This window comes from Panthera onca, chromosome D3 (assembly GCF_046562875.1).
Source record: "Panthera onca isolate mPanOnc1 chromosome D3, mPanOnc1 haplotype 2, whole genome shotgun sequence".
NCBI classification, from domain to species: domain Eukaryota; kingdom Metazoa; phylum Chordata; class Mammalia; order Carnivora; family Felidae; genus Panthera; species Panthera onca.
The window spans coordinates 53,621,450-53,632,782 of record NC_138350.1 but is presented as its reverse complement, the minus strand read 5'-3'; the positions used below and the strand labels follow the sequence as shown (position 1 = coordinate 53,632,782).

The window sequence follows — 11,333 nt, the reverse complement described above, 5'->3', positions numbered from 1 at the left end:
AGACTGGCTTGATATGAAAAGAGACTCTTATTCAGTGTCTCAGGAGTAGCATACTTTATCTTGAGACGATTGGTAGTAACTGTCTCCTAATTACAGGCTGTATGCCAATAAGACATGGAGCAACTAAGATGAGAAATTCAAGAGTTAACTTTTATCTCAAATTTACTGACCTTGGTAGACCATGAGCTGTAAAGAAATTTAACAGAATATTTGGCAAATAATAGATAATGTATAAGTGTTTGCTACATAAGCGAGTAAGTAACTAACATAACAACAAAGTGACAGAATGAATGAATGGGTCAGTCCTGTCATCATCCAGGATAAAGGGACAAAGAAACAGATGGTACTATCAAATTAGAGCAATTCAAGGAGGGCTTATATACAAGCACCGATTACAAAGACATGAGTAAGCTATAGCAGAAACAAAGGATGGTGCAGAAATCCTGGGCCAATAGTAGTGGAGCTGTTGCCACCTCCAGACCTAAAGGAGAGGGAGAAGGCATGGAAGCCCATTGATGTAATCTGTACAGATCAGCCTACCAAAGCAGAGAGTGGGGAGGAGAAGGGTGGAGAGAGGGTCTCAAGGAATAAGCAGAGGATATTCATTACAAATAGGCTTTGCACCAGGCCTAAGAGCAATCAGCTCCAGAAAAGGAATGCTACCAATGCAACAGGTTGATCTTCAAGCTGTGGAAGGAGTGTCTAAATAAGCTGATATAAACAGGCATAAAAGAAAATATAGCTCAAATGGTGTCTGGGGCACAAGGACACCAAAATGTTGATAATACTCCCTCAGAAAAGTGTCTGACCTCAAATTTACCAAAGACCAGATTTCAAGCAGATCAACTGTAGGGATTTGATACCTTTCCTCTGATAGCAACCAGGAGGTGGTAGAGACCAATAAAGGGAACTTTAAAAATGGTCCTGAGTTGGTATACTGTTAACCATGTTAGTATACTGTTGGTTATTTTTTAACTAAAAAAAAAAAAGTTCTTTTAAAACCTAATTTCTTAAACCATTGTCAAAGTGAGAATTCTGAACTAAAAAAGAACATAAGAGTCCACTATACTGGTATCCAAAATCAAAGTCTCCTCCAGGCAAATTTACGATTATGATTTAATATCAGACAGGCAGTGGCCTCTAATCTCTCAGCTCATGCCTTTCCCCTTTTACTCATGTTAGTGTAGTGATAAATGATGTAGAATTTCTGAGAGAGAGAGAGAGAAAATTATGCCCAATATAAAAAGTGGTTGAAAAAGCTGATTACAGAGTCATTAGCCCCTGTGGGCTCATTTTATTGCTATAAAGTCATCATTCAAGTAGACATATATTTAGCTTCTGTGGCCTTCATTTGTGGTAAGCAAAATAATCTCAGACAAAAAAAGGGAGCCCAAGTTCAAACTTCCTATTTTTAGTGATGTGACAACCAATTTGCTAAATTAGAAAAGCCCAGCGCAGAAACAGAGGAATGTCATCAGTTTGCATTCCTTGTACTGTGTGCTACTCAGACCACATCTAGGGACAGGTTTACTCCTAGATCACATGTTCTATTTGGAACACCTGGAATCCAACATGTGGCCAGAAAAAGATACCAAAGATGGCGAGGAACTTATACACACCTTGACACTGAGAAACAGTTGAAGGAACTGGACATATTTAGTCTAGGAAATAGAAGCCTATATGGAACAAAAAGTCTTTTGATTTAATTTTTGGACTTACTGTAGAAAACAGATTGATTTATTCTCTAGCTAGTTCAAATAATTTATGGAAAAACACTTCCAATTCAAGGTGAAACATTCATTCATTCATTCATTCATTCATTCAATATTTATGGGCCAAATATAATTTTTCTACTATTGTGCTAGGTTCTAAAAGCTAAAGAAGAATTTATCAGCAAACACTGATTTTAAAAATTGTGAACTCTAGGGACACCTGGGTGGCTTAGTCGGTTGAGTGTCTGACTTCAGCTCAGGTCATGATCTCACAGTTTGTGGGTTCAAACCCCACGTCAGGCTCTGTGCTGACAGCTCAGAACCTGAAGCCTGCTTCAGATTCTGTGTCTCACCCTCTCTCTCCACCCCACCCCTGCTTGTGCTCTGTCTCTCTCCCCCTCAAATAAATAAACATTAAAAAAAAATTTTTTTTAATTGTGAACTCTTACTTGTGGGTCTGTAACCAAACACTATCTGTGAGTGGTAGTATAGAAGGTAGAATGTTTGTGTTTCTTATTTTAATGTGCACACAAATCACCTGGGAAACTGAATATCCACAGGTTCTAATGCAGTAGATCTGGGGTGGGGCCTGAGATTGTACATTTCCAGTAAGTTCCCTGTTGATCCAGACGCTGCTGGTCTGTGGGCCATTCTTTGATTTAGCACAGCATTAAGGTCATTGCCTCTCCTATATTCTCTGATTTTAGTGAGAATCAGCGGACCTATTTTGTGTCATCTCAGATGTGATGTGTCATCTTTCAGATAAAGAAACAAAATTACAAGACGTTTTTGGTCAGACATCTGTCACTAGAAGAGTGAGGTTTGGTGCTGCATCCCACTTTGCAACTGCATCCTGGTTAAGCTGTTTTGCCCACCCTTTTAGTATAAATTGCAAGCCATGTGAAAAGAACACACCAGTACACAATCTCCATTCAAAATCTTAGTTCTGAGCTACTCTCCTTGACCTTTGCTCATGTTCATCCCATCCCGTCATAGTCCCATCTTATGCTCTAATTCCCTAGTACTGAAATTTTATTTGCCCTTCAGAAGTGACATTTAGGGCATTTTTTTTTTTTCAGGTTCAACCTTGGAGTAGTTCAGCGATGATCTTGGTATCTTCCCTATTACTTTTTACCTACTGTGAGGACCCAGGCTTCTCAGTAAACATTCTTGCCCTTCAGCTCAGAATCAGTCTCCTTAAAACAGTTTCTGCCACTATCCTGAGTAGGAATTGAATACATTGAGGCTATTGAGATCAATTTGCCATCTCAGGTGGCCCAGAATGATTGCAGATTTCCAGAAATTATTAGGAAGGTGGAGTTTATCCAATATAATTTCCAAACACAGTCTATTTTTTTCTGTAAGTGAAAAAGTGTGAGGAGAATACTGATAAAAACTGATACTAGAGATTCATCTAAGTAATGATAGTTACAATCCTTGGGAAGGATGATTCTTCAGAAGATAAACTAAGAGTTTACAAGTTTAGAAATGTATTCCACTTTATAGGCAAATTCTCCAAATTACCTCTTATCAAAAATTCATCCTTAGGTGTTTCCATACAGTTTTAATAAATTTGACTACTAAACTGAATAAAAGACACTAGAAAAACATACAATCATTGAGAGAAACTGGAGTGATTTTAATAAGAATGAGCTAATTTTTAATCAGTCTAAACAATGTCCTTCAATTTGCAGAATATATTCAAATAGAGCAACCCAGAGGGGTGGCCATTCCCTCTCATATTCATGCCCACCATCTATGAACTATGACAGAGTTTCTTGTCTGAAGACTCCCCTCCCACTAATAACTTGTATTCTGTTATTTGCTATGTATTAGACTTGGTCCCTCCCCCTCCCCCGCCAAAAAAAATTCTAAGCTCTTACAGGTAAAGCCTTTGTTTGATTCTTCCTTTGAATTTTCCTCAGCACTGGGCAGTAAACAATACTTATTGTTTTATTAACAAGTATAAACAAAACTTATTGTTTTATTATTAAAGATGTTAAAACAAATTATTTTACCTGCAAGAGATATTACATCTGCTTTCCATTTGGTAAGAAGTGACTCACTTGGAACTGGTGCTCAGGGGGCAGAAAATTGTAAATATGGCAGAGACATTTTGGACTACTGTTTTGAGTTCTAGAAAAAAAGGCAAGGCAAAGATTCTCTGGGACAAATGTGTGCAGTCAACTGGGTTAGAGGAAGGAGCCTGGGCAGGGTCTTTACTGTCATTCCACCGTATTGCCTGTGGTATCCACTGCTTCAAAACTACTATGACCCCTACTTGCACATAAAAACAAAAGGGTGTGAGGACACCTTGCTACTAAGGCATTCAAGAAGAAAGACAGGTTTGTGTCTTATATGTACCATGTTTGTGTGGTGATCATTTGAAATACTTCAAAATCTGTAAGGATTTGTGACCCTGTAAGGAATCAGTAGCCATGTGCTTTCCTGTTTCTCTTTTCAGAACAAAGTTGTGTCATTCTCCTTCCCCATCTTTTTCTTCTGTGGTTCCTCAGCCCATGCCTTAAAAAAAATGTTTGTTTATTTATTTTGAAAGAGAGAGAGAAAGAGTACATATGAGTGGCGTAGGGGCAGAGAGAGAGGGAGAGAGAGAATCCCAAGCAGGCTCCACATTCTGCTCAGCTGTTGTCTCCCACAACTGTGAGATCATGACTTGGGCTGAAATCAAGAACTAGATACTTAACCAACTGAGCCACCCAAGTGCTTCTTAGCCTGTGCCTTTATGTGAGCCTTGGGCTCCATGGCATATCTGTGTCAACTTGGCCAGGCCACTGGGTGCCAATATTTGGCCAAACATTACTCTGGATAATGTTCACTCTTCCTGTATCAACTTGACTGGACTACCCTATGCAGATATTTGGCCAAACATTATTCTGGATGTTTCTGTGAGAGTGTTTTTGGATAAGATTTAAGTTGGTGGACTTTGAGTAAAGCAGATTACCCTCCATAGTGTAGGTGGGCCTCAATCAATCAGTTGAAGACCTGATTAGAACAAAAGACTGACCTCCCCGAAGCAAGAGAGAATTCTGCTGCCGAAGCCTTTGGACTTAAACCATAATGTCAACTTTCCCTGTTCTCCAGTCCAATGACCCACTCTGCTGATTCTGGCAGCCTCCATAATCACTTGAGTCAATTTCTTAAAATCTCTCTCTCTCTTTCTCTTTTTCTCTCCATACATACACACTCTCTCACCTCCTATTGGTTCTGTTTCTTTGGAAAACCCTCACAAATATAGGCTTCTTTCACTGTGACATTTAGAAGTTTGCCCTTTCTCACATAATCACAATGGCCACAAACCATTAAAAGAAACTCAAACGATCAAATGAAGAAGGTACTGACATGAAAGTAGCCTATCCTCAGTTTCCAAACAGACTGCAGCACAGTGCAGATAAAGGAAACAAACAGCTGGATAAACTGGAAAACTTCCAGTATTTTCTCCACTGTGACAGAAAACTTCTTAGACAAGCCTCTGTATTTCAGGAGTTAAACTTCCACTTCTTCTGTCTGTCAGGACATGAAGACTGTTCTGTTGAACTTGGTAAGAAATGGATGATTGAAGGGGGTAGGCTGTTCAGTTAATAAGGATGTCAGGGAAAACTGGGGTCCCAGAGCTTTTAAAATGGAGAATATAGAAATGAAAAAGTGAGCAACAGCAATCAGATGGAAGAAGGTCCTAATTTTAAGACAGAAGCAACAGAAGCTATAAGCATGCTTCATAGGAAACCTGGAAATTCACTGGTGAATCTCAGCCACGGCATTCTACTCTACTTTCTTTAATTTGATCTCTGTCCACCGCTAGAGAGCAAGGGTGATATTTGTTCATGTTTACAGGCCATAGCATGCAATCATTTTTCCAGTTCCCCACTGTCTAAAAACAATTGTTTCTCCGACAAAGACCATTATTGACTATAAAAATTCAGCAACAGAGAAAAGAATAAATTTCAAACAGTTGTACTTTTTTGATGAGTAATGTATAGAAAGATTTCCTCTACAAAGTAGGAGGTCTCTTCATAATCTTTAAGTGGATCTTGGACAGTTTCTCAGCAAGTGTATTTCATATCTTCACAGTTTCAAAAACCATGAAATCCTTAGTCTTCCAACTGCTGACTTCGAATTTGTCTGTAATTCAACACATCTGTGATTATCTCTGGACAGGGAAAACAATAAAAGAAGTGAAACCACTGAAAATTCCACTTACACTCCCAAGGGCCCTTACAACTTGCAACTTGTCCTAGTACCTCTCCTTTCCCCATCCTTTTTTTTTTTTTTTGTCTCCCAAACAGTGATAAGCCCAAGGTTACATATTATCCACAGTTTTCAAATCAATATTACCTTATATCACTATTGCTGCACAGTTTAGGGCTTTGCGGCTAGCTACCATGACAATAGATGCACAGCCTGGAACCAGTTTTAGTTAATTAGAGTCAATCAATCCAAACTTTGCTAACTTACTCATGTGAAACAATAGTATAATGAACCAAAGTCGGCAAGATGATTGGGAAACACAAATTATTGCACCCTGATAAATTAAATGTGACTATTACAAAACCTTCTTTCTTTTTTTTTTTTTTTTTTCAACGTTTTTTATTTATTTTTGGGACAGAGAGAGACAGAGCATGAACGGGGGAGGGGCAGAGAGAGAGGGAGACACAGAATCGGAAACAGGCTCCAGGCTCCGAGCCATCAGCCCAGAGCCTGACGCGGGGCTCGAACTCACGGACCGCGAGATCGTGACCTGGCTGAAGTCGGACGCTTAACCGACTGCGCCACCCAGGCGCCCCTACAAAACCTTCTTTCTAAATGAACACTCAGGGAAGGAATATGAGTCTTTAATATAATTAAGAATACAGGGAAAATAAACCTAAAGGAGCTATTAAAAACTCCACCTTTTTTTGTTTTTAAGGAAGAAAAATAAAGGTCGTGTTATGGAAAGATCTTGTGGCATCTTTATGTATTAATTTGGGAAAATAACTTCCTGTTGGTTCTGGTCCTTGGATAGAGTAGGCAGAAAAGCAGGAAATACATATATGGGGATGCCAGAACCACGGCAGGGTGGTGAAAGAGCAAAAGGGGAGAGACAGGCCTAAACCTCTGTGTCTGTGTGTGCACAGTGTTAAGAGTGCGGGTTTATGTGACCCAGGGGTCGGTGCTTTGGGTAATGTATGGAATTGAATGGAAGCATTTCCCTAGAACTCTGGCAGATCTGATGTGCTATCATTGGTGTTTGTGGCACACATGCTGAACCCAAGGGCTGCAGTAGACTAAGTAAAATATACAGCCATTTTACACATGTAATTGATAGAAGACAAACCCAAGATTCAACCTTCCAGTAGCCAAACATTGCTGTTGCTTTACCCCAGGGTAACCTGTGAATCCTATCAGAACTGTTACTTGGGTTAAAAAAAAAACATGTTGATGGTTAAACGGGGACTAAAAGAACTTTTGCAATGGAAATTGATAGGAAGATAGTAGATGCCCCATTTGGGAAGCAAAAAGAAACTGGAAAGGAGATTGAGGAGGGTAGAGAAAGGAAAACAATGCAGAAGGATAACTTTTAAAACAAGATTCATCTGTCTCACCTTAAGCTAAAAGTGGTCCAGTTATTGGCTGTTGGCAGTGAAACAGCTCACATAAAAACTTTGTAAGAGGCAGAATCAAAGAGCTCTCACCTGAAGTTTGAAGACCTGGGTTGGCGGTGGGGGGGGGGGGGGGTCCTCTCCCAGCCAGTTAAATGATCTATTTGACCTCTGTTTCCTTATCTGCAAAATGGGGTGTTGAGGTAGATCATCACTGAAGAAGCTTCCAACTCAAAATATCCCAACTGCTGGTACAATTTCAAGAAAAGTTTTTAATAATTTACTTATAATGACACATGTTAACTACCATTATAAACTGAATGTCTCCTAACTCAAAAGTTGAAAACTAACCCCCAGTGTAATGGTATTAGGAGGTGAAGCCTTTGGGAGATGCTTAAGTTTTGCAGGTAGAGCCCTCATTAATGAGATTAGTGCCCAAATAGAAGAGGCCTCAAAGAGCTCTCTCATCCATTCCACTATGTGAGGACACAGGAATCCATAAACACAGAAGGAAACTCTTACCAGACACTGAATTTGCTGGCACTTTGATCTTGGACTTCCCAGCCTCCAGAACTGTGAGAAATAAATGCTTGTTGTTGAAGTCACCCAGTCTACAGTACTTCTGTGACAACAGCCCAAATGAGCCAAGACAACTACTGAGCTACTTTGTTGCCTTCTGTCCCATAGTCAGGCAGACCCGGGCAAATGCCAAAGATGCTTAGTGCAGTTCATAAAGGCATCATATGTCTTTACATATTGCTTTACACTGAGCTCTCACCTGTTTTCTCATACTCTTAAATAACAGCCAACTTGCAGTCTTTATACAGTTCTTATATGTCAGTCTAAGCTCATATACATTTTATTGTCACTTACCAAGGGCATAAACAGAGCCTGTCTTAAAGGGGGTTTAAAGGTTGGCCCTGCATCCATGGTGAGACTTGGTATCTGTACCTTGCTGGGCTGGTGGGAGACAGCTTTTGTTTAATTTTCCTTATTCTTTAAAGGCAGTTGGTACAATGATAAAGTGACTCACTCTTCCTCATGTCATGAATGAATTGTCAAATAATTTGAAGCTTCTAGAAGACAGGAAATAGAAGTTATATGGCTTTCAGTGTCCTATAATGTCTAACACAGTGTTTCAGCTACAGACGGGCTTAATCAATAGCTATTAGATGATGGATAGATGCATAGATGAAAGAATAGACTGCAGGTGGATGGGGAATAAACATATGAATAAACGGAAAGTCAATATAAACACTGGCATATAGTTGATATTTCCTTGCATTTGGAAAACTTAATGTCCTTATATTTAGCGACTAATTTTGGGAAATGGCAATATGACAGAATTCTACACATTTTTATATGCATTTAACATATTCATACTCATTTAACTACTAAAAAAAATGTAACTAAAAGATAACAAAGTAATTTTTAACATCTCAACGATGTGTGATGTGACTGATTTAATCCCACCTACCATATCTCAGATTCAAATCCTATCCTTAACAGTGAAATGAATTCAAACCAAGGGTTTACTTTCCAGATATATAGTTTTTATCTATAACTGAAATCTCACAAAACCAGTTGCTTCTCCCCAAACCACATAAAAACCACAAAGTATTTCATTGGCCATGACACCGCCAATTGGTGATGAAAAATTTGCTTGTACTTTTGACATTTCTGTGTAAAACAACAGCTGCTTCACTCACTTGGAAGCAGCCTTTTTCCCCCACTGGGGATTCTTATCCCCAGTGGAGGTGGGTGGGCATCTTGCTGGCAATGTTGCATGCATACAGAGATTCTTAGATACTCCATAGCTGACAGCTAAAATGAACTCATTCTGTGAAGGATATGTTTTCCGGTGGAAGACAGCCAGACCTGCTTTCCTTTGGGGAATAGAGTATGAGGGGTACCATGGCCCTGTTCTCATCATAGTGAGTCTAACACCCACAGTCACATGGGGCCAACCATGTACATTGTAGAAACCAAAGGCTAATACTTTAAATTCATCTTAACTACCAGAAGGAAACTTCTAGGTCAAAAATGAGCAGACAGTTTAAAGCAGAAATGTACCTGTAAATTTACTGGGTCCTCCTCTTTCCCTCCTATCATCACCACCATAAATACCATCATTATTATTCTCTCATTTGCCCTACATTCTTACGTTTCCAAGTTCCTGAAACTTGAATATTGTTTGTGCCCTTTTCCTCTGCCCCCCCCTTCTTCTATTGCAAGTACCTTAAATCATACATTTAATGAACACCCTCATTTCTTGTGCTCCTAAAATTCAACCCAAGGGAAGAAATGAGATGAGTTTCATTTAGGCACATAACCTCAAAAGGTCAAGCCCTTAGAAGGTGGCCGTCATTCTGATGTATTCTATACTAATTATTTTGGCCCAGATCCCGCTGGTTGTTTTCCCACCGTCATCACAACCCACCTTGTGAATGGCACTTCCTTACTCATTAGCTCCACGCCTATCATGCAGAGTTTCAGTGCAAATCTGAGACTAGGTCTGCATGAACTCAGGATATTCCCCTAGAGCATGGGATGCAACTAGGAGTCAGAAGGCTCCACTTTATGTACTGCTGCCACTATGTAGTGGATCTGCTAAGCTCACAGAGTTGTCATAAGGATGAAAGTACTTATTTAAAGGGCACAGGGATTTGTTAATGTTGGCTATGGCAATTCATAGTAGCGTAGAAAGAACTCTGAGTGTGGAGATTTCAAGTCTGTCTTCAGCCACTTGTTAGCTATGTGACATCACTTAACCTCTCTGAACTTCATTATCAGTATCTATAAAATGATAACATGATTTGAGTGATACGAATGTGCGTATGTATGTGTATATATACACATATATAGAAATACAAACCATGACACTTCTCTGACTTTTCTGAGTGGCTATTTCAGAAAGGCATGGGAAGTGGCTGAGTACCTGACTCCGGTCCTCAAGGAATCAAAGTTTGGGGGAACAGGTGCTATCAACCCAGAAGAGTTTGTGGCAAGCTGGAGAGCACTTAGCCCACCACTGTCCAACACGGTAATGGGCTACAGGGGAAGAGTTGAAAGTGAAGGCATACCTACCAACAGGCAAACAATTTTGGGGTCACCAAAAATGTGCCATGCTACAATACAAGCGGTGCAAATAGATGGAATATTCACCTGACTTGGAAGCTATCATTGAAGAAGATGATGGTGATGGGGGATGGGTAGCTACATGTCATAACACAGGTATTGCAGGAATTACTGAAGCAGTTAAGGAGATTACATTGGAAAGCAAGGACAGCATAGAACTTCAAGATCGCTCAGTAGGATTGAAGAGGAGGAAGAGGAAGATGAAGGAGAAGCTTCAGATATGGAAGAATGGGAAGAAAGTGGATTGTGGGAAACAGATGAAGCTTCCCTAGACACAAGGAAAATAGTAGAATTAGCTTGTGAAACCAAAACTGATGCTGCCAACCCGAACTTACGACCAGACACCATGACTATGGTTGTTCAGCTATGATGAGCAAAGGTAGCCTTTAACAGTCGAACACATGTGTGAAGACATCACTCAGCATCAGGTGAAGAAAACAGTGACCATTGAAAATCAGCCTCATCTCCCACCACCTCCTATGTGTTCAGTTCACCCGTGCAGGCATACTGAGGCAATGAGGAAATCGTTAAGACCGTTGCAGGAGGGGAGAACTTGGTGTTCATACACATTTTCTTATTCTCTTGAAATTTGTACAGTCTGTCATTCCAACAGAATATGGCTACACAAGACCCTTCACAATGTAAGGAGAGAGCATAGGGTCTATCCTAATTATTCATTCTATTTTTTAAAGAATTAATGCATAGATGTGACCATTGACCATATTCACCAATATGTACAATGTCTCTAATAAAGGGACTTATGTGTTTATGCATTAAATTTTAAGAGTTCCACCAAACGGCTATTTCACTGATGATCTGTGTTAAACAATTTAAGAATGTCTTTGATAATCTTCTAATAATTTCTGTATTGCTGACCTCCAGAATA

At 39.7% G+C, this 11,333-nt stretch overlaps 1 pseudogene; it reads left to right on the top strand.

Annotated features, from left to right (window-relative positions):
• Nucleotides 1–5,072: 5,072 nt before the first annotated feature.
• Nucleotides 5,073–11,092, top strand: LOC132664996 (ubiquitin-like-conjugating enzyme ATG3 pseudogene; annotated as a pseudogene).
• Nucleotides 11,093–11,333: the final 241 nt, after the last annotated feature.